The 27,753-nt window shown below is 50.1% G+C and overlaps 1 long non-coding RNA gene across 1 annotated transcript; it reads right to left on the bottom strand.

Annotated features, from left to right (window-relative positions):
• Window positions 1-232: 232 nt before the first annotated feature.
• On the bottom strand, window positions 233-27,753 carry LOC140220007 (uncharacterized). The gene is made up of 3 exons (XR_011896255.1): window positions 26,871-27,753; window positions 2,744-2,806; window positions 233-836 (listed from the first exon to the last, which is right to left on the bottom strand). It is a non-coding gene; the product is annotated as an uncharacterized lncRNA (long non-coding RNA).

The raw sequence follows: 27,753 nt of genomic DNA, 5'->3' as shown, positions 1-27,753 counted from the left end.
GGTAGTAAGGGTGGTAAATGTATACGATGGCAAAATAGTAGAAGAATCAACATGAAAATGCGACAGTGAATTTCTTGCTGTCGTGTCCCTCCGGCAACGCTGGGCACGACCGTGGGTTGCGCGACTGTGCGTCAGAAGGTCCACACCCAGTGGGTTCGGGTCCGTGGTATCAGAATACACCAAACGCCTGGAGAATGCAGATGCTCCTGGACGGTTGAATAATTATATACACTTTGCGATTATTGATTATTTATTCATATGCTACCGTAGCGCTGTGTCTCTTCAGGTGCGACGAGTAACACAGTACTTGTGCCTCAGTTACAATATCGCGCACAGTTATTCCTCGCAAGTTATTTTTATACCAACCGCACAAAATGAGACACCATCCAGAAAAGAAAGGACACCAATAGAACACGTCTTATAGTAAGCACCATAAGATGTGCCTTACAGTTAAACCAAAGCGGCCAAGTTACAAGTGTGCCTTATGCGCGAGTGGTTTCCAACACAATGAACTGCCAAACTAGCCCTTTAAAGAACTGCAACAGGACTGTGGTTACGGCTTGATTGTGGCGTCGAGAGCGGTCTTTCGTAAAACTGCACAGCATTTTGCACTGTAAAGCGATTTCGAAGGAATAACGTAGATTACTCGTTGCTGTCCGGACCTGCGCCGAAGAAGTTCTTTAGAGGACTAATTACGTAATCCCGAAAGGCATCTGCTACAGGCTGAATTAAATTCTTGAAGCCATCCACGATGCCCTCACGTTCTTCGTCGCTTTGTGCTACCAAGCCAACATCCGGGTTTGATCCGGGGTATCCATGTGCAATAGCCAGAACAGCTGCGAAAGAAACACGCATTCTTATGTAATATAGCACAACAGAAACCTTCATAGTGTGACATGCAATGAGAAATTTATGCGCATTTCTGAAGCAAGCGTGCCATACTGCACTTCATGTCAGTGTTTGCCAAGTACAGTTGCCATCTTTATATTTGAAACGCCACACCGTTGCTATGGCCTATGGCAATGGTCCATGGGTCGTTTGCGGGTTTTACCGAAAGGTCACAAAATATAATTTCTTTTACATTTTTCTCTGTAATGTTTCTGCATCACAACTGCATTGTAAAAGTAGCACGAAATTGATACAAAACTGAGTACTACATGAGGCTGAGAAGGTCCATGTTAAAAAGGGGGACAAAAAATAGAATGGGTGCACGTGCCGCTGCAGCATTTGAAGGAAGCGAGGGGTGTACAGTGATGGTGAGACTTGTGGTGACAACGTGATTCGGGTGCAAGTAGACAAGGCGCAGTAATTTATTTAAGCTTGCTGCGCAACGCGTGACTAAACGCTGCTAATAAAAGCAGTCCCTGGCCTGACGAAGACAAGTCTCTCTGTCACTGCACCAGCGACATTCCCTGTTCAAGCGCTCTGAGTGCATTCATCCTCATCATGAGCCTATTTTTATGTCCACTGCAGGGCTGTTGGAGCACGTTTAATGCATTACGAGGTGACAAATACACGAATAAAAAGAACGACTAATGATTCGAAACTGCGCAGTTAATGAAGGGGAACGGCGTTACCTGGCTGCGTTTGTGTACCCAACTATGCCATGCTCCAAAACAATGCTCTCTTTTCTGGTCTGTGGATGAGAAAGGACTTGATGTGGTTCTGTTCACACTTTTGTGTTCTACAGTCCTCTTCAATTGGTTAAATGGAATAAAATGAGAAGAAGCCTTTTTTTTCTTTGTTCAATCGATAATCTTCGTCCACAGATGCGTGTTTATAAACTCTAATATTACGATACAGTTTATTCGGTTCTTAAATGAAATACTGAATTTCCTGCTCACTGTGAGCTTGTCAAGGGACCAGGCAGTGGCAGATCATTTAGCCGATTACTCTTCTTAGAAACTGAAAGTGGCTCGTGCTAAATGTGTAGTGTAACCTATCCGACACAATGACACAGTCTCATAATTTACAAAGCTGAACAAGGCAACCATTGAATATTATATTACCTATCATGTCATCTATCATGAAGTTTTGCTGATTCGCACGCAAGCACTGCGACAGTTTTACTAGCACAGACTTCCCTGTATCACACATCGTCTTTCTCGCTTCACTTCATTGTCAGCGGTGACTGCTTGTCGATAGCGAAATATCACTCCTGTTAAAGTCAACAACGCCTATCTTACTAAACAAAGAACTTTTCATTTACTGATTGATGAGTGTATTCGACCGTCAAGTTCCACAGTTATAGGCGTTCGATCTGAGCTGGTGCAATGTACATTTATGTAGATACCAGGCATCACAGTAGCGGGGAGGCGGGGGGAAGTCAGAAGTATCGATCTAAAGCGGTCATGCACCCCCCACAAAAGCTAGAAATAAAAAGAAAAGGAACGAGAAGAAGGTGCAAAAAGCTGGGGGAAAGCAAGCAACTATAGCACAGCCAAAGTGAAATCAAGGGACAACACAAAAGTGTCCAAATGTACAAGTACCTAAGAGCACAAAAACCCAGGTCACCGTCAGAAGCTCAAGCGCAAGAACACAACTAAAACGCTCTTGTAACCCTATTACAACAACCTTTAACAACACTATATTTTGTTCATGTCTGTCAGTCAGAATGTTATAAAACTAGATTGACGAAGTTAGTACGGAATCATAGCGGCAGTGGCGGCTACGATGCTACAGTATTAGGGCCTACTACTTTAAGAGATAACGCGGTCGCAGTACGGTACCAAAGGTATCTTACCAATGCCGATGATACCCAGAATTAGCAGTCGCATATTTAGGTAGCAATGCATGACTCGCTGGCCTGCAAGAGAAAGGTAGCTTCCATAACTACAAACACCCAAACGTTCCACAAACCAATGTATACGGCGGTGCACCTCTCAGGATAAGGATCCTCAATGGTGCGCCGAGATAAACGATACATGGTATAGACTCAGCGGTATACACTCCAAGAGGTCTCACTATCTCGCAAAGAAAAACTATAGTGAAAAGTGACCCCCAACCACCCCAGAGACTTCGTAACAACCACAGTCCGTGGATAGCATACGCTGCTGCGAACATCTCAGCCAAATTCTGCAGTAATGCGTGGTGCGTTGATCTCACAAGTGGACCGCGAAGTCAACTTTATCTCAAACACTCTCTTTTCAACAGAAGCCTGCTCCTGACTCTTTCCTGGACGATTTGTTTCGTAATACAGCAGGCTCGCATACGCGACTGCTATTGGCCAATAGCTGGCATCAATCAAGAAGGGTTTGCGAGTCAGTGCACTTGTTCCTACTCTTACTGTGTATATATTGTCACGTGGTGGTGACGTTGAAGAAAGAACACAGTAGCAATACTGTGAACAAGAAAACTAACTTTTATTGGGCGAACCTGTGCCCACAAAACAGGCTACACTTATAGCGCAACGATAGCGGCGAACACGCTCGGCGATCGTCGAAAATCTGCTCAGCGGGTCAAGCGCGTCGGCTTTTATAGAGCAGTCGTCGAATGTTCCAGACTAATCGTTTGGACCCGCGTGCTTTCCACAAAGTTCTACACCATTCGCGCTACGCGATGAAATCAGATAACATAAGTCTCGGCGACAACAGACAGCGGATAGAAGCATCGATAACTTTCCAGAAACTTCGGATACATGCAGGCGCGTCCCATGCTGTGCGATTACATTTGTTAGGCGGCGAAACATGGTTGCCCGATAAAGATAAGTACACGTGTCAATACCCCCCCTCTTAAAAAAGCATCGTCCCGATGATACAAATATAAGAGAGCGAAAGACAAAAGGACACTTCTTAAACATAAGTAACAAAAAGAAATAAAGTCCGAAGGTCAGTTACGCGAAGCCACAAAGTTCGTTAACGCTGGTAGTAGGGCTTGAGTCGCACAACGTGGACTATTTCAGGTCGCGAGCGGCGCCTCTGTGATAGCGAAATACCGTCTGGCACGACCTCATAGTCCAGTGCGCCAATGCGTCGGATGATCTTGTACGGTCCGAAATAGCGACGCAAAAGCTTCTCGCTCAGTCCTCGTCGGCGTATACGGGTCCAAACCCAAACACGGTCACCGGGCTGGTACTCCACGAAGCGTCGTCGGAGGTTGTAGTGTCGGCTGTCGGTCCTCTGCTGGTTCTTGATTCGCAGGCGGGCGAGCTGTCGGGCTTCTTCGGCTCGCTGGAGATAGCTAGCGACGTCAACATTCTCTTCTTCAGTGACGTGGGGCAGCATGGCGTCGAGCGTCGTCGTCGGGTTCCTGCCGTAAACCAGCTTAAACGGCGTGATCTGTGTTGTTTCTTGCACCGCCGTGTTGTAAGCGAATGTTACGTACGGCAGGACGGCATCCCAGGTCTTGTGTTCGACGTCGACGTACATCGCTAGCATGTCGGCGAGGGTCTTATTCAGCCGCTCCGTAAGACCATTCGTCTGCGGGTGGTAGGCCGTGGTTCTCCTGTGCCTTGTCTGACTGTATTTCAGAATGGCTTGGGTGAGCTCCGCTGTAAAGGCCGTTCCTCTGTCGGTGATGAGGACATCTGGGGCGCCATGTCGAAGCAGGATGTTTTCGACAAAGAATTTCGCCACTTCGGCTGCGCTACCTTTCGGCAGTGCTTTAGTTTCAGCGAAGCGGGTGAGGTAGTCTGTCGCCACGACGATCCACTTATTTCCGGTTGTTGACGTCGGAAAGGGTCCCAGCAAGTCCATCCCGATCTGCTGGAATGGTCGGGAAGGAGGCTCGATTGGCTATAGTAATCCGGCTGGCCTTGTCGGCGGTGTCTTGCGTCGCTGACAGTCTCGGCATGTTCTGACATAACGGGCGACGTCGGCGGTCAGGCGCGGCCAATAATAGTTTTCTTGTATCCTCGATGGTGTGCGGGAAAAACCGAGGTGTCCAGCGGTCGGATCGTCATGTAGGGCGTGCAATACTTCTGGACGAAGTCCTGACGGGACAACAAGAAGGTAGTTGGCGCGGACTGGTGAAAAGTTCTTCACGAGGAGATTGTTTTGAAGCGTGAAGGAAGATAATCCGCGCTTAAATGCCCTGGGGACAACGTCTGTGTGCCCTTCCAAATATTCCACCAGGCCTTTTAGCTCCGGGTCTGCCCGTTGCTGTTCAGCGAAGTCTTCCGCGCTTATCATGCCAAGGAAGGCGTCATCTTCGTCATCTTGCGGCGGCGGGTCAATGGGGGCGCGTGATAGGCAATCGGCATCGGAGTGTTTTCGTCCTGACTTGTAGGTTACAGTGATGTCGTATTCTTGTAGTCTGAGGCTCCACCGTGCCAGTCGTCCTGAAGGATCCTTTATACTCGCTAGCCAACACAACGCGTGATGGTCACTGACGACTTTGAATGGCCTGCCATAAAGATAAGGGCGAAATTTAGCTGTAGCCCAAACGATGGCGAGGCATTCCTTTTCGGTTGTAGAATAGTTGCCTTCCGCTTTTGACAGCGACCGGCTAGCGTAAGCTATCACCTGTTCGACTCCGTTTCTCCTCTGGACTAGAACGGCACCGAGGCCTAGGCTACTGGCGTCAGTATGGATTTCTGTGTCGGCGTACTCGTCGAAGTGCGCAAGTACCGGCGGCGACTGCATGCGTCGTTTGAGTTCTTCAAATGCGTCGGCCTGCGGCGTTTCCCACTTGAACTCAACATCACATTTAGTTAGACGTGTCAACGGCTCGGCGATGCGTGAAAAGTCCTTGACAAAGCGCCTGTAGTAGGCACACATGCCAAGGAATCTACGCACTGCCTTCTTGTCGGTGGGCTGCGGGAACTTTGCGATGGCAGCTGTTTTCTGGGGGTCGGGGCGTACTCCGGATTTACTGATGACGTGGCCTAGGAACAGAAGCTCGTCGTAAGCGAAGCGGCATTTTTCTGGCTTCAGAGTGAGCCCTGATGACTTGATGGCCTCTAGTACTGTGGCAAGCCGCCTAAGGTGATCGTCGAAATTTCCGGCGAATACAACGACGTCATCCAAGTAAACGAGACAGGTCTGCCATTTCAATCCCGCTAAAACCGTGTCCATCACGCGCTGGAACGTTGCAGGCGCCGAGCACAGTCCAAATGGCATAACCTTGAACTCGTAGAGGCCGTCTGGGGTGATGAAGGCGGTCTTTTCGCGATCTCTTTCGTCGACTTCTATTTGCCAATAGCCAGACTTGAGGTCCATCGAGGAGAAGTACTTAGCGTTGCAGAGCCGATCCAATGCGTCGTCTATCCGTGGAAGGGGGTATACGTCCTTCTTCGTGATCTTGTTCAGACGACGATAATCGACGCAGAAACGTAGGGTTCCGTCCTTTTTCTTCACCAGGACAACAGGGGATGCCCATGGGCTTTTCGACGGCTGGATGATGTCGTCGCGCAGCATTTCGTCGACTTGTTCTCTTATAGCTTCGCGTTCTCGCGGCGAAACTCGGTAAGGGCTTTGGCGGAGTGGTCGAGCGTACTCCTCGGTGATTATGCGATGCTTGGCGACTGGTGTTTGTCGAATCCTCGATGTCGTCGAAAAGCAGCTTTTGTATCGTCGGAGCAGACTTCTGAGCTGCTGTTGCTTAATCACTGGGAGACTTGGATTAATGTCGTAGTCTGGTTCGGGAACCATGGTCGTCGGGGTAGATGCGGCGGAATCCGAGAGGACAAGCGCATTACTTGTTTCCAGAATTTCCTCGATGTACGCGATAGTCGTGCCCTTGTTGAGGTGCTTGAACTCCTGGCTGAAGTTTGTCAGCAACACTTCAGTTTTCCCTCCATGCAGTCGAGCGATCCCTCTTGCGACGCAAATTTCACGGTGTAGTAGTAGACGTTGGTCGCCCTCGATGACGCCTTCTACGTCAGCGGGTGTTTCAGTGCCGACGGAAATAATAATGCTGGCGCGCGGCGGGATGCTCACTTGGTCTTCGAGCACATTCAAGGCGTGGTGACTACGAGGGCTCTCCGGCGGTATCGCTTTATCTTCCGACAGCGTTATTGACTTCGACTTCAGGTTGATGATTGCGCCGTGTTGGTCCAGGAAGTCCATACCGAGAATGACGTCTCGTGAACACTGTTGGAGGATAACGAAGGTGACAGGGTAAGTCCGGTCGTAAATGGTAATTCTTGCCGTGCACATTCCTGTCGGCGTAATCAGGTGTCCTCCAGCGGTCCGAATTTGAGGGCCTTCCCATGCAGTCTTAACCTTCTTCATCTGGACGGCGATGTGTCCACTCATGACTGAGAAATCGGCGCCTGTGTCGATTAAGGCGGTGACTGCGTGGCCGTCTAGAAGCACGTCGAGGTCGGTGGTTCTTTGTCTTGCGTTGCAGTTGGGTCTTGGCGTCGGATCACGGCTGCGTCGTGTTGAATTGAAGCTAGTACGTCGCGTCGTGAAGTCGTCTTTCGTCGGTGCAGTCTTGGCTTCCCGACTTCCTCGGGACGGCGGCATGTCGTTATTATGTCGTCGAGATGGTTTCTTCGGCGTCTTCGTCGGCGGCGGAGGATCTTCGTCAGTTCGACGAACAGCAACCGCACCTCCATCGGTTGCTGCTTTTAGTTTTCCGGATACGGGCTCGCTGACCGGCCCCGGGCTGGGCCAGTGTATGGACGGCGCTGCGGCGACAGGTAGCGGCCTGGTGACGGCGAACGGGACGGTCGTCGAGGGCTCCACTGAGTAGCGGCGAGGTAGTCGGCGATGTCACGAGGGCGTTCACCTTCCCGAGGGCGCGGTGCGTTGACGGCGAACCCTCGCAATCCCAGGTCGCGGTATGGGCAACGGCGGTACACATGGCCGGCTTCCCCGCAGTGGTAGCAGAGCGGGCGGTGGTCAGGAGCGCGCCAAACGTCTGTCTTCCTCGGGTAGCTGCGCTGCGCGACGGGTGGGCGTGCTGGCGGCGGCGGCGGTGGTCGACGGAACTGCGGCGTTACAGGGCCCTGGCGCGGTAGTGGAAAGGGACCTTGACGGCGGGCGACGGCGGCGTAGCTCATCGCTTGCGGCTGAGGCTGCGGTGGTTCTGGTTGCACCTCAGGAACTCCAAGCGATCGGTGCACCTCTTCTTTTACGATGTCGGCGATCGAAGCCACTTGAGGCTGCGACGAAGGCAAGACCTTGCGCAGTTCTTCGCGAACAATGGCCCTGATGGTCTCGCGCAGATCGTCCGTGGCCAGTGATTGAATTCCTGCGTAGGGGGTAGAGCTTGTACGGCGGTTGAATTGCCGGTTCCGCATTTCGAGTGTCTTCTCGATGTTCGTCGCCTCACGAAGAAACTCTTCGACGGTCTTCGGTGGGCTTCTTACCATCCCGGCGAAAAGTTCCTCCTTCACACCACGCATGAGTAGGCGAACTTTCTTTTCCTCGGCCATATCCGGGTCGGCGTGGCGGAACAGACGGGTCATTTCTTCCGTAAAGATGGCAACGTTCTCGTTTGGTAGCTGCACTCGGGCGTCCAGCATAGCTTCGGCCCTTTCCTTGCGCACGACACTTGTAAAGGTGCACAGGAAGCCGCTACGGAACAGGTCCCACGTAGTCAAGGTCGACTCCCTGTTCTCAAACCACGTTCTGGCGGCGTCTTCTAAGGCGAAGTAGACATGCCGCAGCTTGTCGTCGGAGTCCCAGTTGTTGAATGTCGCGATTCGCTCGTAGGTCTCCAGCCAAGATTCCGGGTCTTCAGTCGCTGCTCCATGGAAGGTCGGTGGGTCCCGGGGTTGTTGTAGGATAACGGGGGACGCTGGGGCAGCCATTGAGGTTGTCTTGACCACGATCTTCTTTGTCGCCTCAGGTAGAAGTCCGTGCTCTGGGGGCAGGCCTTGCAGTCTGCGGCTAGCACGCTGGTCTTGGGCGGTGTCGGTTTTGTCCTCGGGCTTCGGGCTTGGATCGCGGCTTTGCGGGGGCGTTCGGTACATGAACGCACAAGCACCTCCACCAGATGTCACGTGGTGGTGACGTTGAAGAAAGAACACAGTAGCAATACTGTGAACAAGAAAACTAACTTTTATTGGGCGAACCTGTGCCCACAAAACAGGCTACACTTATAGCGCAACGATAGCGGCGAACACGCTCGGCGATCGTCGAAAATCTGCTCAGCGGGTCAAGCGCGTCGGCTTTTATAGAGCAGTCGTCGAATGTTCCAGACTAATCGTTTGGACCCGCGTGCTTTCCACAAAGTTCTACACCATTCGCGCTACGCGATGAAATCAGATAACATAAGTCTCGGCGACAACAGACAGCGGATAGAAGCATCGATAACTTTCCAGAAACTTCGGATACCTGCAGGCGCGTCCCATGCTGTGCGATTACATTTGTTAGGCGGCGAAACATGGTTGCCCGATAAAGATAAGTACACGTGTCAATATGTATTGACGCAGTTTATTAAACAGGCTGAAATAAACCAAAATCCGCTTTCGAATTTCGATAGCAATTACGTACTTCGAGAAGAAGCCGAGTATCGTCTGCTGACGCTCGGCCACGGCCAGCCTCATAGGAATTAAACATAGGCCACCCTGTTCATCAGTGCCGTAGGGGCCCGGCCTCGATAATTACTAGTTTTCAACACTGAACCAGCCTGGAACCATGCTAAACTTAGTCAGGCCACAATCACAGTTGCGAGAACGCTCACTCGTTGCTGCTCTTGGTTAAACGCAAGGGCAGACTTTGCTTGGTAATGAGCTACTGATAGCGTTTCAAAATGCGCGAGCTGGATGTCGCTACTATCCTTCGGTTAAGCTCGTGCTGGACAAAGCCGGCCCGCACCACGTTTCACAGCCAGAGAGGAGCCTATGAGCACGACCACGCACACTCTAGCCCTCTCGTTCATGAAGCAAGCGTTGCAGTTGCATGTAGCTACGGTCTGCTACGCCTGACCTCCGATATTTGCGAGCACCTGCTGGTTTTGCTCCGGCAGTCCCATTCGCCGCGCTCCCCAGGAAAACAAGTATAATGCGGCGCGCGCGCCCGGCTACCCCGTGTGGGCGCTGTTAGCCGAGGGGTACGGTCACTTTGTGATGATGAAAGAAGGAATTCATGATAAGTTGAGAGAAAAGGTCATTGACAAGGAAGAATGAATGAATGTATGGTTTTTATTGGCGCAAGGACAGGTATGACAAAAAAGGGTGTAGCTGCATAAGGAGTGACCATAAGCGCATCGTTTCGAAAAAGGGATATGCAGGCGGGAAAGAGAGCAAGGAGCGCGAAATGGCCAGTCCAAATTTGAACACGGAAGAAATAACAAATATAGTCACTAGAGTCGAGGAAGAACTTGGCAAATGGCCAAGAAAAGAGTGGGAATATAGTGAGCTTCTAAGTGTATTAAAGACAGAAGTACGGAAAGATAAGCAACACGTTGGTTGGAAAGGAAAAAGAAACCGAAAAGCTGGTGGAACAGGGAGATACTACGAGCGATCACCGAACGACAGAAAGCTTCCAGAGAGAACAGGCAGGCCAAGAAAGCGCAGTTGCAACAGGATGATGTAGCCGGAAAATGGGAAATATACCGGGAAAAAGAAATGTATGGTTTAAATTCTGGTGCAAGCAAAGATAAAAGGTGAAAGTGAACGTTGGTTGTCACAAATACGCGAGAAAAATAGGACCCCAGGTAGAATAATTTGGAACCACATAAAATTATTAGGCAGGAAGTCTAGAACAATACAACAACATAGTCTAGACGAACATGGAAGCAAACTGGAAAGGAATGCGGCATTAAATTACATCAGAAAAGTAACAACCGAAACTTTCCAATGCAATGACGAGGTTATATTTGAACAAAAAAAAAGAGCATGAAGGAGAACCAGATGGAAAAGGAGTTGGTGCTCACAAATTTCAACTGGAAGAAAGCGGAAGAGAAAACTCCGGAGAGCACAGCCACAAGGCTAGATGAAGTTTCCGTTAGGCTGATTAATGAACTTGGACCAAAAAGTAAGGAAGGCCGGGTGAAAACAGTGGCAAAAACTTTAACAGATAGAAGAATATCAGACAGTTGGCGACAAAGTAGAATGAAATTAATTTATAAAGGTAAGGGGCAGAAAGATAGAATTCACTCGTATAGACCGTTGACCATTGCATCGGTAATATACAGGTTAGCAATGTAGCCAATTAAGTTAAAGCTGCAAGAATGGACAGAGAATAATGGCATTTTGGGGGAACTTCAGAATGGCTTCGGAATAGGTAGGCGTTTGCCTGACACCTTATTTCTCCTTACTCAGTTTATTGAGATATCAAGTGTATAAAGGAGATCATTATATGCGGCCTCTTTAGACATTACAGGTGCGTATGACAAAGTAGACCGCAACATTTTGTGGGATATTCTGGAAGTACAAGCCTTCGGCGACTACTGTCCACAGCTTTTGAGAGAGATTTAGTTAGAAAATACAACTTGCGTTGAACGCGAAGGGATGAGGGGCCGGGCGTAAGTTGGTATCAACAAGGGACTGAGGCTGGGAAGCCCTTTATCCCCACTGCTGCTTATGATGTACATTATGAGGGTGGAAAGGGCGTTAGAAGGAAGTAATATCGGGTTTAATCTCTCATACAAACAGTCGGGTACAGTAGTAGAGCCGCAGCTTCCGGGTTTGTTTTATGCCGACGACATTGTGTTGCTAGCTAACAAGCAAAAAGATATGCAACACCTGGCTAATATCCGTGGACAGGCAGGCGATAAGTTAGGTCTGAAATTTAGCGTTAAAAAATCAGGTGTTATGGTATTCAATGGAAAAGTGAACAGAAAGTGACAATACTGGGCCGGGAAATACCTCGTGTAAAGAATATAAATTCTTTCGTATATGGATAAACGAAGACAAAAGATATATTGAACCACAGGAAAAAAACAATAACAGCAAAGGGGAAGAGAAAAGCGGTCATAATGAAACGCAGAGCGGTATGGGGATACAAAAGGTACTAGGTGCTCCGCGGTATGTGGAAAGGGGTAATGGTTCCAGGACCTACATCAGGAAATGCGTTTGTTTTCTTGAAATCAACGGTACAATCAGGCCTGGATGGCAGCTAAAGTTCAGTGGGAAGCCTCGCATTGGGGGGGGGGGGGGGGGGGGGGGAGGGGGGCTGCTCACTGGAAGACTACAAATGAAGCTAGCAGGGAATGAAGCTGGCAGGGCTGGACAAGTTTTGAAGTGATGCAAGTTCACAGTAAAATTAATCATGAAGAACGACTGAGGAATACGGAAGTGAATGGGCTGGGAGGGTGTTTAGGTATTTCTACAGGACAAACATTGATTCACAGTGGAGGAAATAAACCAGCAGTCTTACTAGCTAGTATGCGGCCTGCATGGAGAGCAATACAGCAACAAAGAACCTCGAGCGTAAAGTCGGAGAGGCTGAGATAATCTCATTGTTGGTAGCAATGGAAAAGAAACCTGCCATCAGTAACTACTTAAGAGGGAAAAGGAAGTCAGGAAAGAAACAATTTATGATAACAGAAAGGGAAGCTCATTACTTTTTGAAACGAGATCCGGATGCCTTAGAATATGCACTTATGAAGCGATATATAAGAAGGAAGATTCCTCTTCCTTCATGTGCTTGCTGAGGTAAAACTAGGGAAACGATGGAGCATGTTTTGTTAGAATGTGAATATATCTGTCCAGTGGTCGATTTGGGAATCACTGGCCTCATTGCAGCTTTTGGCTTCTTCTAGAGCAGGGGGAAAGTAAACATGTCCGTGATTGGAAGATTGGTGGAAGAAAAGTAGGGAAGCGACAAACAACGATGGCGCACAAATACGAATCTCACAATAGGGGTTCTGAAGCTTCGCTTATGGGAATTCATTGAGGTTTCTTTTTCCTTTTCTTTTTTGTTAACGTAGGTAGGGCATTTAGTCAATAAACCAACAAGAGCTTGGTGGCGCAACCCACCGCCCCGTTCCAAAGGGGATGCTCATAACATCCACCCATCCATCCCTTCATACGGCGCCAGTGGAAGCCGCCTTAGAAGGCAGACCACGCGAGATCTCAACATGCGCATAAGCTGTTTTTTTTTCGCTTTTTGCGGAGCATTTTCACAACAAAGGGGGAGCAGCAGCAGCCAGATCCTTCACACATACAGGCACACTCACGCGAGCGCCCACAAACACATACGAGCCTTGCGTATGCGCCTGTAGCTCCACTCCGGAGTCGTCGCAGCACCGGCTACGTCCAGACTAGACCAGTGTTGCCAACTCAGTGTACCGGTTATCTCTAGATTTATATAAAAAGGCCCTAGATTGGAAAAGAAATCCCTACAATTGTTTTACAGGGACGACGCTGTGCTTCACGAGGCGGCAGACCTCTGTGCGTGCTTCTGTTCACATCTTCATATGTCGTGTTGATGATCAAATTAATCCGTTTTTTTTACATGGCTGTTCTTGCTCGACACTGCCAGCTCGACAAGTTGTCATTTACTTTGGTAATGTGTCTACAATATACAGAGCTCTTGGAACCATAACGTATAAGGTGCTGTTAAAGTAGAAATATTGTAGACTGCCAAGCATGAATTATCGAGCTCGCGATAGATAAAACTGGCCAAACTTTCGAAGTTTGGCTTTTACATGCGCTGCCCAGCAGCTGTAATTCCCAGCCGTGATCATTCTTACCACTCTTTCGTGAAGAGAAGCAAACAAGAGTCTCCAAAACAAAGCATAGGCGGCAACGCTGAACGCCCTTTTTGGTCAAAGAACAAACACGATGTTACAATAACCACCTCAATTACAGGGACTCCGGAAGACTTGCCTTCTACAGGCGTCAAGAGAATAGCGACACCAGCTCCTATTACGAGGCCAGAGTTTAAAAATTCTGGACTGTTTCCAGCGTCGCTAGTTCTGGCGACCGCTAGCTTCTCTGGGTGCGCTGCTCCACCTCGACGGGTTGTGCTACAAAGTTAAGCAGATGGTTCCAGTAACCTTGGTAAAGTCTGCGTGGGTACTTATGAGTATGCATAGTGGCGTACATGGCTAGCTAACGGCGGCTTTAAATAATCCCTAGATACTTCGAGAAATGCGCTAAATCCATAAACATGCCCGGAGACCCCTAGATCTAGGCATAAATCCCTAGAGTTAGCATCATTCGACTAGACGCACGTCGACTGCTTCACCCCAATCCCTGCCCCGTGCATCTGAGTATGTGTTCACTCTAGCCTCAGCGGCACGACGGAGAGAGTTTGAAAGAAAAACATGGGAAGCCTCGCGGGCTAGTGCGAGGCATTCTGCGCTAAGCGAGCGCAGCTCACCTTTCGCCTTCACCCCCGGCGCCGCAGGCGACATCGCGCGAAGCGAGCATGTTCAATTCCGAGTGCCGAGTTTGGTCGGTTCAGTTAGTTTTATTTTTTCAGCCCGTGCTCGACGTTATTGCTTTGCAACGTGCGCATGCTGCTTAAACTGAGCGCTTGCGCTGTTGGCTGTTCGGATGCGAAGCTTGCGTTCAGCGCAACTAAGAGCAAATGTCGACGTCACCGCCTGGAGTGTCAGTATAATTGTTATCGCAATACGAAGTTGTGGGTGTACGGGCAAAAAGAAAAAAAAAAAAAAAACATAGGATCATGAGGTACGCTGTAGCGCTGAGCTCCCAAATAATTTTCATCACTCAGATTTCTCTAACCTGTGCCTCAATCTCAATATTAACGGGCGTCTGCAGCATGTTTCTGTGGGCGGGTCATGCTGCGACTTACTTCACGCCATATCACGACGGTGAAATGCGCGTATGAAAGCAAGCGCCGATACTAGCTTGCGAAACTGCTTTGAGAGTGGCTGATTTGCTGACCCAGCTTTGAAAACTCGTTCACAACAGGATAAACACATCTACGTAGCCCGCACATTTCGAAGTAAAGTGCGTTTTCAGCACAGGACGACCTTTTGCATAGACGTACATCCCACTTCTACGTGCTCACATGAATGTAGCCACTGTATGTCAGCAGAAAAAATTACATGCATTTGACACAATACGCTTCAGCATGCACTTCGCCGCTCGTACGCCTTGAGCCATTTTCAAATCAGTAAAATATTATATCGCAGGGAGAAACATTCTTTTTTTGGGTCATCCAAGCCGCGGCAACTGTACCAGAGCACCTGAAAGCCTTCCTGATGCATGAACAGCCATCAGATACGAGCGCCGCGGCGTAGAGGTGAAGCAGGCCGCGGCCCCACCTCTTAAATTACTCCGTCCGTTGAATTGGTGCGGCCGCAGGAAAACCAGCTGGCGCGCGCCAATCTCGGAGGCCATGATCCGGTTAGCACGGCAACTGTGAAACACGCAATGTACCCGATAAACACCAATATGCGAGCTGAAGGCACCGAAAATCTGTCCGAGTTGAGAACCTTGCAGTGCGACAAAAGCACAAGGAGAGCCGTAGGGTTCACTTTTAGAACGCAGCTCTTAGGGGGCCGTTACTGCGTTGAGCATCGGCGAACCGCGTCGGCGTAATGGAAAACAGGACCTTAATGAAATGGGGAATGAAAAAAGAGCTCTCGCCCCTACGAGAGGTCTCTTCGCTGTCGCGGTGACGAGAGCGAAGAATGGGCGAGAAGGAAAGCGGAGGAGGAAAGCGGTGGAGTAGACTACAGTGAAAGCATGAGGCGGAAAGCGTAAGAGGAGCGCAGGGGCCACAGCACCCGAAGCCGCGTGCGCGATCTCATCTCCACTTCCGGGGTGGCATGGTGCCGTGAGGTTGGGAGGGCTACCCTTGTCCGCGGCGTCAGCTGCTGAGGTCAGTCCTCAGTACCACATGTGGGACGGGGATCACTGCTCCTGCAAGGGGTGAATGCGCACGACTACGAGTAAGGCTCCATACTGCGCACCCTTGGGTGTTGTGGCCGCTGACACTGGTGGTATGATTTTCCCGCGACGAAGGCCCGCTTTCACCGTTGGTGGGAAGAAAGCGTGAGAAGAGAGCGTAGTGCCGCGCAAGGCGGGAAGTGTGGCGATGATGGCTACGAGATGGCGCCAGAGTAGCGCTCGTCGTCTCTATGGAAATAAAGCGCTGCATGAGCGGAGGCCTGTACGCGGCGCCTGCTGTCAATTGCGCCGACGCGTATCCCACGCACTGCCTCTCGCGATCTCCCGGTTAGCGAGGCAGCCGCGCCCCGCTTCGCTCCTTTTTGCAATGTGCCGTGCGAGACAGATTGTCCGCGCCAGCTGCGCAACTCACAGCGGTCTCTTCCTATCATAAACCGGGTACCTATATAATAATTATGCAATATGTCCACATGCGTAATGAAAATACGTATAGAGCTGCGCTCAAATTTCTCATTGGAGAGTATCCTAATCGTCGGTGAATTCTTTTGTTCAACCCAACCACATGAATTAAAGTGGATTAAGGCATTTACGAAACGCTCCCATCACAGCAAACGCCGATAAGCCCTATTTTTCATGTTGGCGCGTTTAGATTAATGTAGATGTACGGACCACTATGGACTGCCGGTAAGCTTTGTGAGCTGGCTAACACCCCCAGGGTTAGTTCTAGTTGTAAAAAATAAATACCCCAGAAAGTGGAAGGGAAAACGGCGCCGCGGTAGCGAAATGGGTAAGAGCATCGCACGCGTGATGCGAAGACGTGGGATCATTGGTCACCTGCGGCAAGTTCTTTTTTCATCCACTTTCATTTCAATTAATTTATCATTTATTTTATTTCGTTTAGTAAGCACAAGTTTTTTGCCCTATGTTGTCCTTGATATCTCTGTTTATTTGCTTCTGATGATATGTTTAATAAAAATCGGGCAGCTCAGTCAACCCCCTTCTTCTCGTGGACCACTTGTAGAGCATATACAAATCTTTATTGAAAGGGGAAAATGGGAATCTACGTCCTCCGTGCAGTCCTTCATTGGCGGCTCAATTGTACATTTCAATACATTGCGCGTTGTTCCTGGCACGATCCTTCAACATGCAAGGTCATCAATGTAATGACCAGAAAGACTAAGATACATATTTATGATGCTCACTAATGTTGCTGCTAATAGGCTGCACTTCACCAACTCTGAGCTCCCGGTGCTATCTACATAAGCTTCAGACTCATGCAGTAATCCTTGCAGCGTCATGTTGCGGAATGGACCCTTCACGTTGATCTTTACGTTGGTGGATCTTTTCCGTGAGGCTTTTTGTAATATTGTCGCCAGAGCAAAGGCGAGAGACGTCTACTTGCAGTAAACGTCACCTTTACTGAAGTGGCGACATCAACCAAAGTCATTCATGTCGTATTCCAACCACTGCGAAAATGGGAGCTTAGTTTGATGATGATGATTATGGATTACACATTTAAAACACGCGTGGCTAATAGGCAAATTTTTCGTCATTGTATAGCTTATTCTGAGTCATTACTGCTGTCACGTCATGAAATGCATGTCATGACATAAATAAGATGAGATGCACGTGTGACAATGATGCCATGCCGTGTGTATCATAAAATGATTGGCATGAATTCTAAGTTCTGCATGTCAAGTCATTAAATAATTCCCATGAATGTAATGACACGCATGCATGCACAGTATGACATTACCATGACAAGAACTTATGCCGATCCTGTGGACCAAATTTACTACTGGCATGGGCTGATGACTATATGGTTGGTGTTTGTGAATTCGAGATGGTTACAGCACCGTCATTCAAGCTTCGTTATTCAACTCTCGCCTCTTATTCTCGCGTGTCATCGTTGCTCAAGCCAAGTAGCAAGCGTGAGAGGATCCTGGAACCTCGGCAGCAGAACACCTTGTGGTGTTTGATCCCGTTCAAACAGCGATAGAACAGCAGGTTTCCTGAAGTCGAGAGCATGACGGAAGCCCGTTTGGTCGGGATGATGCACACTTGAAAGGAAGAGGTCCCGACACTGATCAAAATGGTTTAAAATAAATATATACAAGCGCTCCCGTGGGGAAGCCGAAACGTAAATATTTATTTAAAACAATTTGGGTCGGTGTCCGTACCTCTTCCTTTTAAGTAAGCAGGTATCCTACGAGCGCTGATTTCCAAGAGCCGGACACCAACGCGTCGCCTCCTTGTTCCACCCAAAGCTTGCGCGGGACTTTCACGGCCCTTCTCGTCGTCACTAACCTGCTTAATCAAACATCGAAGCGTGCTTTTTTTTTTTGTACACAAAGTGTGCAAGTACGACAGCGCTGCATCAAGTTCTACTATGGCGGCGTCATCACGGCTGGGCCAAGGCAACCAGCTACACAACGCCACTCAACCGAATGGGTATAAACAGGCACAGGCTTACGGTTGTACCTCAGTATCGTCGTCAAGTCACCTGTTTGAGTTCTTCAAGTGATACCACCTGCTGCCTTCAGTGACCATTTAGTTTTCAACGTTTCTTACCCATCTCGCGCCTACATGCTACTCGTCGTCACACACACACGATCGCGTTAATTTTAGCTCTCTGTAGTGTCGTCATAGACTTAAATACTCGAGTTGAACAAACACATTGGTCAACCTAGTAACGTTTCGCGGAACCCCAAATAATGCTGCAAAGCCAAAATGCCGCAAAATGCTTCGCATAACATCCATTCCAACGGTGTACAAAGTTCTAAAACAATAGTATTAGCTATAGACGCTTTCAGATGGACTTGCACTATATATGTGGCTTCACGACCTACCATTCACAAAAAAATAGTGATAAAGATTAAGCGCCCGCTAAAAGCAAAGCACAGACGAGGCAGCACTGCAGAAGCAAAGACAATCTCGCTGACTTATTCAAGGCACATCTCCGCCACTGTGTTGTAAGCTGATCAACGTGGTCGCACGCTTATCCACAATATTGTAGGCTCAAAGTACACGTAATCGCTGAACACAGTAAGAGGCGGTATTTGTTTGCTCTCGAGCTTGCTTCATTTCGACATTTATTCCACGGTGATGCTAACCCACCAAAGACGACTTGTGCAGCAGCATCATTGTCTACAGCCCATATTCCCGCCTTCTAAGGGGGTGGGGGGGGGGGGGGGGGGGGGCATGTAGATTTACCACTTCCTAAAAAATATTACGCCTAGACGACCTTCCATACTTGAGCAAGTCACGGCTCCAGAGGCAGAACAATTAGAACGCTACTAGCTTCACACAGTGCGTCTAGATGATTTCTATGACAGCGAATCGGCACTATCTTTTCCTATAAAGGTTACTGGAACATCGTGCCTACGTTCCAACTCCGGCTCTTGATGATGCCAGGCTTATTTGCGTTGGTGGACATCTTAAATTGCTGCATCGCGTGGTTCTTCACGGTCAAAATTTTAGAGTACAGCTCTAAAGCGTCCGTTCCTGCGTCGGCGTTGGCGTTGTCCCTCGTAACCGAGCGAACGAACACCGCAAAGGATGAAAGAGAACGCGGAGTGCAGTGGGCGATGAAAAAAGCGCTGGAAGTGGGGAGAACGGAAGGGAGAAAGCGGAGAAGGAGGGTGCCACGTAACCACGAGGCGCAAAATGGAGGAGGAGGGCATGGCAGAAGCGTGAGAAGAAAAGCGTAGTGCCTCGCTTTGCGGCGGCCACGGCTACGAGATGGCGACAGAGTAGCGCGCATTGTCTGTATGGAAACAAAGCGCTGCATGAGTGGAGGTGTGCCTGCGGCGGCTGCTGTAAATCGTGGCCACCTGCCACGTCTGGCGATTCACGATTAGCGAGGCAGTCACGCCACACATTGACAGCGGCAGCCAATACATCGCGAGAATAAAACGTGCATACAGCACCGTAAACAATGTCCACGCAATGCTTTCCGACTGGTTGGATTACATTACGTCAGCGGACTTGATCACACGAAGCTCGTGGGCCTTTGCGACGTAGCGCCGCTACCGTTACAAATGCGGGCCAACAGAGTGGGCGCGTGCGCTGGTAGTCTCAGTCGCAGACTTTTCATAAAATTACCAGAGGGAACTGCAGCACTAGTGTCTACGGGAGCCGGAAGCAGGGCAGTTCAGCCAGCATGGAAACAATGGGTGGTACACGGAATTGCCTAAACTGCGTCCTTATGGCATGAAATGGCTTCGTGACTTTGCAAAGTAATCTTTGTTAAAAAAAGCTGAGTTAGCAATAATTAAATAATGATTATGAAAATTCTCCGACGTCAGGATTCAAACACTGGACCCTTAGCACAGAAGCCCGATATTAAAACCATTACGCCACGGACACGTGGAGAAGCGGAACCGCTGCAATTAGCGCGCTTGCAGAGCCTTATTACGTTCTGCATTAACAACTGTATCAATTGATTTCCAATTTAGGCAATATTAAGCCATAAAGCGTCCTAAACGAAGCCACAAGAACGTCTGGAGCGTCAAGCACGAACATCAGACAAATCCATATTGTCACGTGGTGGTGACGTTAAGAACACAGTGGCGATACTGTGAAAGGCAAAACTAGATTTTATTGGGCGAACCTGTGCCCACAAAACAGGCTACACTTATAGCACAACGAAAGCGGCGAACACAGTCGGCGATCGTCGGAAATCTCATCAGCGGGTCAAGCGCGTCGGCTTTTATACAGAATCGTCGAATGTTCCAGACTAATCGTTGGGACCCGCGTGCCTTCCACAAAGTTCTACACCATTCGCGTCAGGCAAATAAATCAGATAACACAAGGTTCCGCGACAACAGACTGCGGATAGAAGCATCGATAACTTTCCAGAAACTTCGGATACATGCAAGCGCGTCCCGCGCTGTGCGATAAGATTTGTTAGACGGCGAAACGTGGTCGCCCGATAAATATAAGTACACGTGTCAATACCCCCCTCTTAAAAAGCATCGTCCCGATGCTACAAATATAAGAGCGAAACACAAAAGGACACTTATTAAACATAATTAACAAAACAACGAAAAGAAACCAAGTCCAAAGGTCAGTTACGCGAAGTCCCAAAGTTCGTCAACGCTGGTGGTACGGCTTGAGTCGCACAACGTGGACAACTTCAGGTCTTGAGCGGCGTCGCTGTGACAGCGAAATGCCGTCTGGCACGACCTCATAGTCTAGTGCGCCAATACGTCGGATGACCTTGTAGGGTCCGAAATAGCGTCGCAGCAGCTTCTCACTGAGTCCTCGCCGGCGTATCGGGGTCCATACCCAAACACGGTCGCCGGGCTGGTACTCGACGAAGCGTCGTCGGAGGTTGTAGTGTCGGCTGTCGGTCCTCTGCTTGTTCTTGATCCGCAGGCGGGCGAGCTGTCGGGCTTCTTCGGCGCGCTGGAGATAGCTAGCGACATCAAGATTTTCCTCGTCAGTGACGTGCGGCAGCATGGCGTCGAGCGTCGTCGTCGGATTCCTGCCGTAAACCAGCTTATACGGCGTGATCTGTGTTGTTTCTTGCACCGCCGTGTTGTAAGCGAATGTTACGTACGGCAGGACGGCATCCCAGGTCTTGTGTTCGACGTCGACGTACATTGCTAGCATGTCGGCGAGGGTCTTGTTCAGGCGCTCCGTGAGACCATTCGTCTGCGGATGGTAGGCAGTTGTCCTCCTGTGACTTGTCTGGCTGTACTGCAGAATGGCTTGGGTGAGCTCTGCTGTAAAAGCCGTTCCTCTGTCGGTGATGAGGATTTCTGGGGCACCATGTCGCAGCAGGATGTTCTCGACGAAAAATTTCGCCACTTCGGCTGCGCTGCCTTTCGGTAGAGCTTTAGTTTCAGCAAAGCGGGTGAGATAGTCCGTCGCCACGACGATCCACTTATTCCCGGATGTTGACGTCGGAAACGGCCCCAACAAATCCATCCCAATCTGCTGGAATGGTCGACGAGGAGGTTCGATCGGCTGTAGTAACCCTGCTGGCCTTGTCGGTGGTGTCTTGCGCCGCTGACAGTCTCGGCATGTTTTGACGTAACGGGCGACGTCGGCGGTCAGACGCGGCCAGTAATACCTTTCCTGTATCCTCGACAGCGTCCGGGAGAATCCGAGGTGCCCAGCGGTTGGGTCGTCGTGTAGGGCGTGCAGTACTTCTGGACGCAGCGCTGACGGTACAACAAGAAGGTAGCTGGCGCGGACTGGTGAGAAGTTCTTCTTCACCAGCAGGTTGTTATGTAGCGTGAACGAAGACAACCCGCGCTTAAATGCCCTAGGGACAACGTCGGTGTTCCCTTCCAAGTATTCGACGAGGCCTTTTAACTCCGGGTCTGCTCGCTGCTGTTTAGTGAAGTCTTCCGCGCTTATTATTCCAAGGAAGGCGTCGTCGTCCTCGTCGTCTTGCGGCGGGGGATCGATGGGGGCACGTGATAAGCAGTCGGCGTCGGAGTGTTTTCTTCCGGACTTGTATATTACCGTGACGTCATATTCTTGTAGTCTGAGGCTCCACCGGGCCAGCCGTCCTGAAGGGTCCTTTAAGTTAGCTAACCAACACAACGCGTGATGGTCGCTGACGACTTTGAATGGCCTGCCATAGAGGTAAGGGCGGAATTTTGCTGTAGCCCAAATGATAGCGAGGCATTCCTTTTCAGTCGTAGAATAATTGCCTTCCGCTTTTGACAACGACCGGCTAGCGTAAGCTATCACGCGTTCATGACCATCTTTTCTCTGGACTAGCACGGCACCGAGGCCTAGGCTACTGGCGTCAGTGTGGATTTCGGTATCGGCGTGCTCGTCGAAGTGCGCAAGTACGGGCGGCGACTGCATGCGTCGTTTGAGTTCTTGAAATGCGTCGGCCTGCGGCGTTTCCCACTTGAACTCGACGTCACATTTAGTTAGCTGTGTCAGTGGCTCAGCGATACGTGAAAAGTCCTTGACAAAGCGCCTATAGTAGGCACACATGCCAAGGAATCTGCGCACTGCCTTCTTGTCGATTGGCTGCGGGAACTTTGCGATGGCAGCTGTCTTCTGCGGGTCAGGGCGTACTCCAGATTTGCTGATGACGTGGCCTAGGAATAGAAGCTCATCGTAAGCGAAGCGGCACTTTTCCGACTTCAGAGTGAGCCCTGATGACTTGATGGCCTCTAATACCGTCGCAAGCCGCTTAAGGTGATCGTCGAAATTTCCGGCGAAGACAACGACGTCATCCAAGTAAACAAGACACGTCTGCCACTTCAATCCTGCTAACACCGTGTCCATCACGCGCTGGAACGTTGCAGGCGCCGAGCACAGTCCAAATGGCATAACCTTGAATTCATAGAGGCCGTCTGGCGTGATGAAGGCGGTCTTTTCGCGATCCCTTTCGTCGACTTCTATTTGCCAGTAGCCAGACTTGAGGTCCATCGATGAGAAGTATTTAGCATTGCAGAGCCGATCCAATGCGTCGTCTATCCGTGGGAGGGGGTATACGTCTTTCTTCGTGATTTTGTTCAGTCGACGATAATCGACGCAGAAACGTAGGGTTCCGTCCTTTTTCTTCACTAAAACAACCGGAGACGCCCACGGGCTTTTCGACGGCTGGATGATGTCGTCGCGCAGCATTTCATCGACTTGTTGTCGTATAGCTTCGCGTTCTCGCGTCGAAACTCGGTAAGGGCTCTGGCGTACTGGTCGAGCGCACTCTTCGGTTATTATGCGATGCTTTGCGACTGGTGTTTGTCGAATCCTCGATGACGTCGAAAAGCAGTCTTTGTATCGTCGAAGCAGACTTCTGAGCTGTTGCTGCTTAATCACGGGGAGACTTGGATTTATGTCGAAGTCTGGCTCGGGAACCACGGTCGTCGGGGTAGATGCAACAGAATCCGAGATGACAAAGGCATCGCTGGTTTCCTGAATTTCCTCGATGTATGCGATCGCCGTGCCCTTGTTGATGTGCTTGAACTCCTGGCTGAAGTTTGTCAGCAACACTTTCGTGTTTCCTCCGTGCAGTCGAGCGATCCCTCTTGCGACGCAAATTTCACGGTCGAGCAGCAAACGTTGGTTGCCTTCGATGACGCCTTCTACGTCAGTGGGTGTTTCGGTGCCGACCGAAATAACAATGCTGGAGCGAGGCGGGATGCTCACTTGATCTTCGAGCACACTCAAGGCGTGGTGACTACGAGGGCTCTCCGGCGGTATCGCTTGATCTTCCGACAGCGTTATTGACTTCGACTTCAGGTCGATGATTGCGCCGTGTTGGTTCAGGAAGTCCATGCCGAGAATGACGTCTCGTGAACACTGTTGCAGGATAACGAAGGTGGCAGGGTAAGTCCGGTCATGAATGGTAATTCTTGCCGTGCAGATTCCACTCGGCGTGATGAGGTGTCCTCCAGCGGTCCGAATTAACGGGCCTTCCCATGCAGTCTTAACTTTCTTCAACTGGGCTGCGATGGGTCCACTCATAACGGAGTAATCGGCTCCTGTGTCTACTAAGGCGGTAACTGCGTGACCGTCGAGAAGCACGTCGAGGTCGGTGGTTCTTTGTCTTGCGTTACAGTTAGGCCTCAGCGTCGGATCACGGCTGCGTCGAGTTGACCTGAGGTTGGTACGTGGCGTCGTCAAGTGGTCTTTCGTCGGCGTGTTCTTTCCTGCCAGACTTCGTCGGGACGGCGGTGTGACGTCGTTGTTATGTCGTCGAGGTAGTCTTTTCGGCGTCTTCGTCGGCGGCGGAGGATCTTCGTCAGTTCGACGAACAGCAACCGCACCTCCATCGGTTGCTGCTTTTAGTTTTCCGGATATGGGCTGACGGACCGACCCCGGGCTGGGCCAGTGTATGGTCGGCGCTGTGGCGACAGGTAGCGGCCTGGTGACGGCGAACGGGACGGTCGTCGAGGGCTCCACTGAGTAGCGGCGAGGTAGTCGGCGATGTCACGAGGGCGTTGACCTTCCCGAGGGCGCGGTGCGTCGACGGCGAACCCTCGCAATCCCAGGTCGCGGTATGGGCATCGGCGGTACACATGGCCGGCTTCTCCGCAGTGATAGCAGAGCGGGCGGTGGTCGGGGGCGCGCCAAATGTCCGTCTTCCTCGCGTAGGTACGCTGGGCGACGGGTGGGCGTGCTGGCGGCGGCGGCGGCGGACGACGGAATTGCGTCGTTGCAGGGCCCTGGCGTGGTCGCGGAGGGGGACCTTGACGGCGTGCGACGGCGGCGTATGTCATCGCTTCTGGATGGGGCTGCGGTAATTGTGGTTGCAGCTCGAGAACTCCAAGCGATCGGTGCACCTCTTCTTTGACGATGTCGGCGATCGAAGCCACTTGGGGCTGCGACGAAGGCAGGACCTTGCGCAGTTCTTCGCGCACAATGGCCCTGATGGTCTCCTGAAGGTCGCCGGAATCCAGTCCTTGCATGGCGTACTGCGGCGTGAGCCCCTGGCGGTTATATTGCCGGGTGCGCATCTCCAGGGTTTTCTCGATCGTCGATGCCTCTGCCGAAAACTCAGCTACGGTCTTCGGCGGGTTACGAATAAGTCCTGCGAAAAGTTCTTGCTTGACGCCCCGCATCAGGAAGCGGACTTTTTTCTCTTCTGACATTTCCGGGTCGGCGTGCCGGAAAAGACGGGCCATCTCTTCCGTGAAGATCGCGATCGTCTCGTTTGGCAGCTGCACTCTGGTTTCTAGTAGTGCTTGGGCTCGCTCTTTTCGCACGACGCTTGTAAACGTTTGCAAGAAGCCGCTTCGGAACAGGTCCCACGTCGTTAAGGTGGCTTCTCGATTCTCGAACCAGGTCCTGGCGGCGTCTTCCAGTGCGAAATAGACATGCCGCAGCTTGTCGTCGCTGTCCCAACTGTTAAACCTAGCGACCCTCTCATACGTCTCGAGCCAGGTTTCCGGGTCCTCAAATGTTGATCCGCGGAACGTCGGAGGTTCCCTGGGCTGCTGCAGCACGATGGGGGACGCTGGGGCTGCCATTGGGGTTGCCTTGTCCACAATCTTCTTGGTCTTCTCAGGCAGAAGTCCGTGCTCCGGGGGCAGCTGTTGAAGACGGCGGCTTCCTCGATGCTCCGGGACTACGTTGGTGTTCTCTTTGCGGTCCGGGCTTGGATCACGGCTTGTCGGGGGCGTCCGGTACATGAACGAAAAGCACCTCCACCAGATGTCACGTGGTGGTGACGTTAAGAACACAGTGGCGATACTGTGAAAGGCAAAACTAGATTTTATTGGGCGAACCTGTGCCCACAAAACAGGCTACACTTATAGCACAACGAAAGCGGCGAACACAGTCGGCGATCGTCGGAAATCTCATCAGCGGGTCAAGCGCGTCGGCTTTTATACAGAATCGTCGAATGTTCCAGACTAATCGTTGGGACCCGCGTGCCTTCCACAAAGTTCTACACCATTCGCGTCAGGCAAATAAATCAGATAACACAAGGTTCCGCGACAACAGACTGCGGATAGAAGCATCGATAACTTTCCAGAAACTTCGGATACATGCAAGCGCGTCCCGCGCTGTGCGATAAGATTTGTTAGACGGCGAAACGTGGTCGCCCGATAAATATAAGTACACGTGTCAATATGTTAACCATCATTAAAACGCTGGCTGAACCATCGCAACGCCTGAGTTCGCTCTAAGAGTTGTAGGAAACGCTGTGATCTCACTGAGCTGGTTTGCCTCATGCCAGCGTCGAGAATAACATGGACAGCGGCTCCAGCGCTGTTTCGGCCAACAATTTCAGAACTTGAAGCGAATAAAGGCATTTTTTTTTGTTAGCAAGTATTTAAAGAATTCGTGTTATTTGTAAAATTGCGCAAATTGCTGTATCCTACGGGGGCGCCGTGCTGCAATGCTGTCATAACTGGGCGTTAAAACCCCCAATTGAATAGTTACATTCAATTATTTAGGAAATAAATATCTAATCTTTAGCTATATCATAAATTGAGTGCGGCAACTTCGCCCTCCCCTTGTGTCTGCCACACTGAAGTGACTAGAACCGGAGAAGGCAACATCGCCTCAATTAACTTATATTTATATAGAACGCATCCATTAGAATACATCATCTTGTATAGCTGAGTACAGCGAGTAGATTAGAAAAATTAGTTGTACATGTGGAAAATATGAAATATACCAAAGCGCAGCCATTATATTTCAACAACCAGTACACGCAATCCTTCTCACTACATATTATCAGCAAGTCCTGTTAAATTACGTAAAAAAGGAAGTTACCTACCTTTTGTTACACTCTTGGAAGGAAAAACGCGCGGCCTATTGCATGTGGGGCAAAAACAAAACGGAAAAAATAGGTTGCGGTTAAATGTATTTTCGCGTACTGAGCGACGTCAAATCAGCTAACTGGCTTGCCTTGCTTGTCTTAAACTGGCTAGACTGCGATCAGGGTTGCAACCGTTTTATAGTTGTGTAGTGGCAGGTGTGCCATTACACACGGTACCCGTTCCCCAGTTCCACGTGGTAAAATGCGCTATTTCAAACGAAAGAGGCGGAAAGATGTGCAACCAGGAAGTCGGCAACACCCAGCTGGAATATTTTCCTATAACTCACAGTGCTGAACCGCAAAAAAAAAAGAAAAGAAACGGCCGTAGTACGCATATTGATAGAATAAGGCATACAAAAACAAAATCGCGGTTTGGTACCATCACAATCGTTACCCTCCTTAATGCGCACTAGATTTGACATAAGCGTGTACATTTTGCGGGAGCATGCCAGCAGAAGTTTCAGTAATAGGGCATACAGGAACGGCGAATTGCGTTGTGACCACGGTGTTTCAGCAAATGCCCTGAAAAACTGCGCCTGTCATACAAAGATAATTTCGTCGGCGACCAATATTTTCCCCGGCCGATGTTAAAGGGCCCCGCGATAAATCTTGAGCAATGCAAATAAATCGTACTACACACGAGACACTCCTGCATTGAAGAGCCGATCCGAACATTACTGATTTCCATGAAGCAGCGAAAATATATTGTCGCTCTAAAGATCGCTCACACTTCCTTGCAACTTCGTCAAGACACCGCCATCTAAACTGCAAAACAGGACGCAGTAGGGCTCTGGTACTTCTATTGGCTTGCTGTGTGGCCGCAAAAGGGTCTGAAACGCTA

This window comes from Dermacentor andersoni, chromosome 8, assembly GCF_023375885.2.
Source record: "Dermacentor andersoni chromosome 8, qqDerAnde1_hic_scaffold, whole genome shotgun sequence".
NCBI lineage: Eukaryota > Metazoa > Arthropoda > Arachnida > Ixodida > Ixodidae > Dermacentor > Dermacentor andersoni.
The sequence above is the reverse complement of the archived record's forward strand: the minus strand, read 5'-3'. Positions and strand labels throughout refer to the sequence as shown.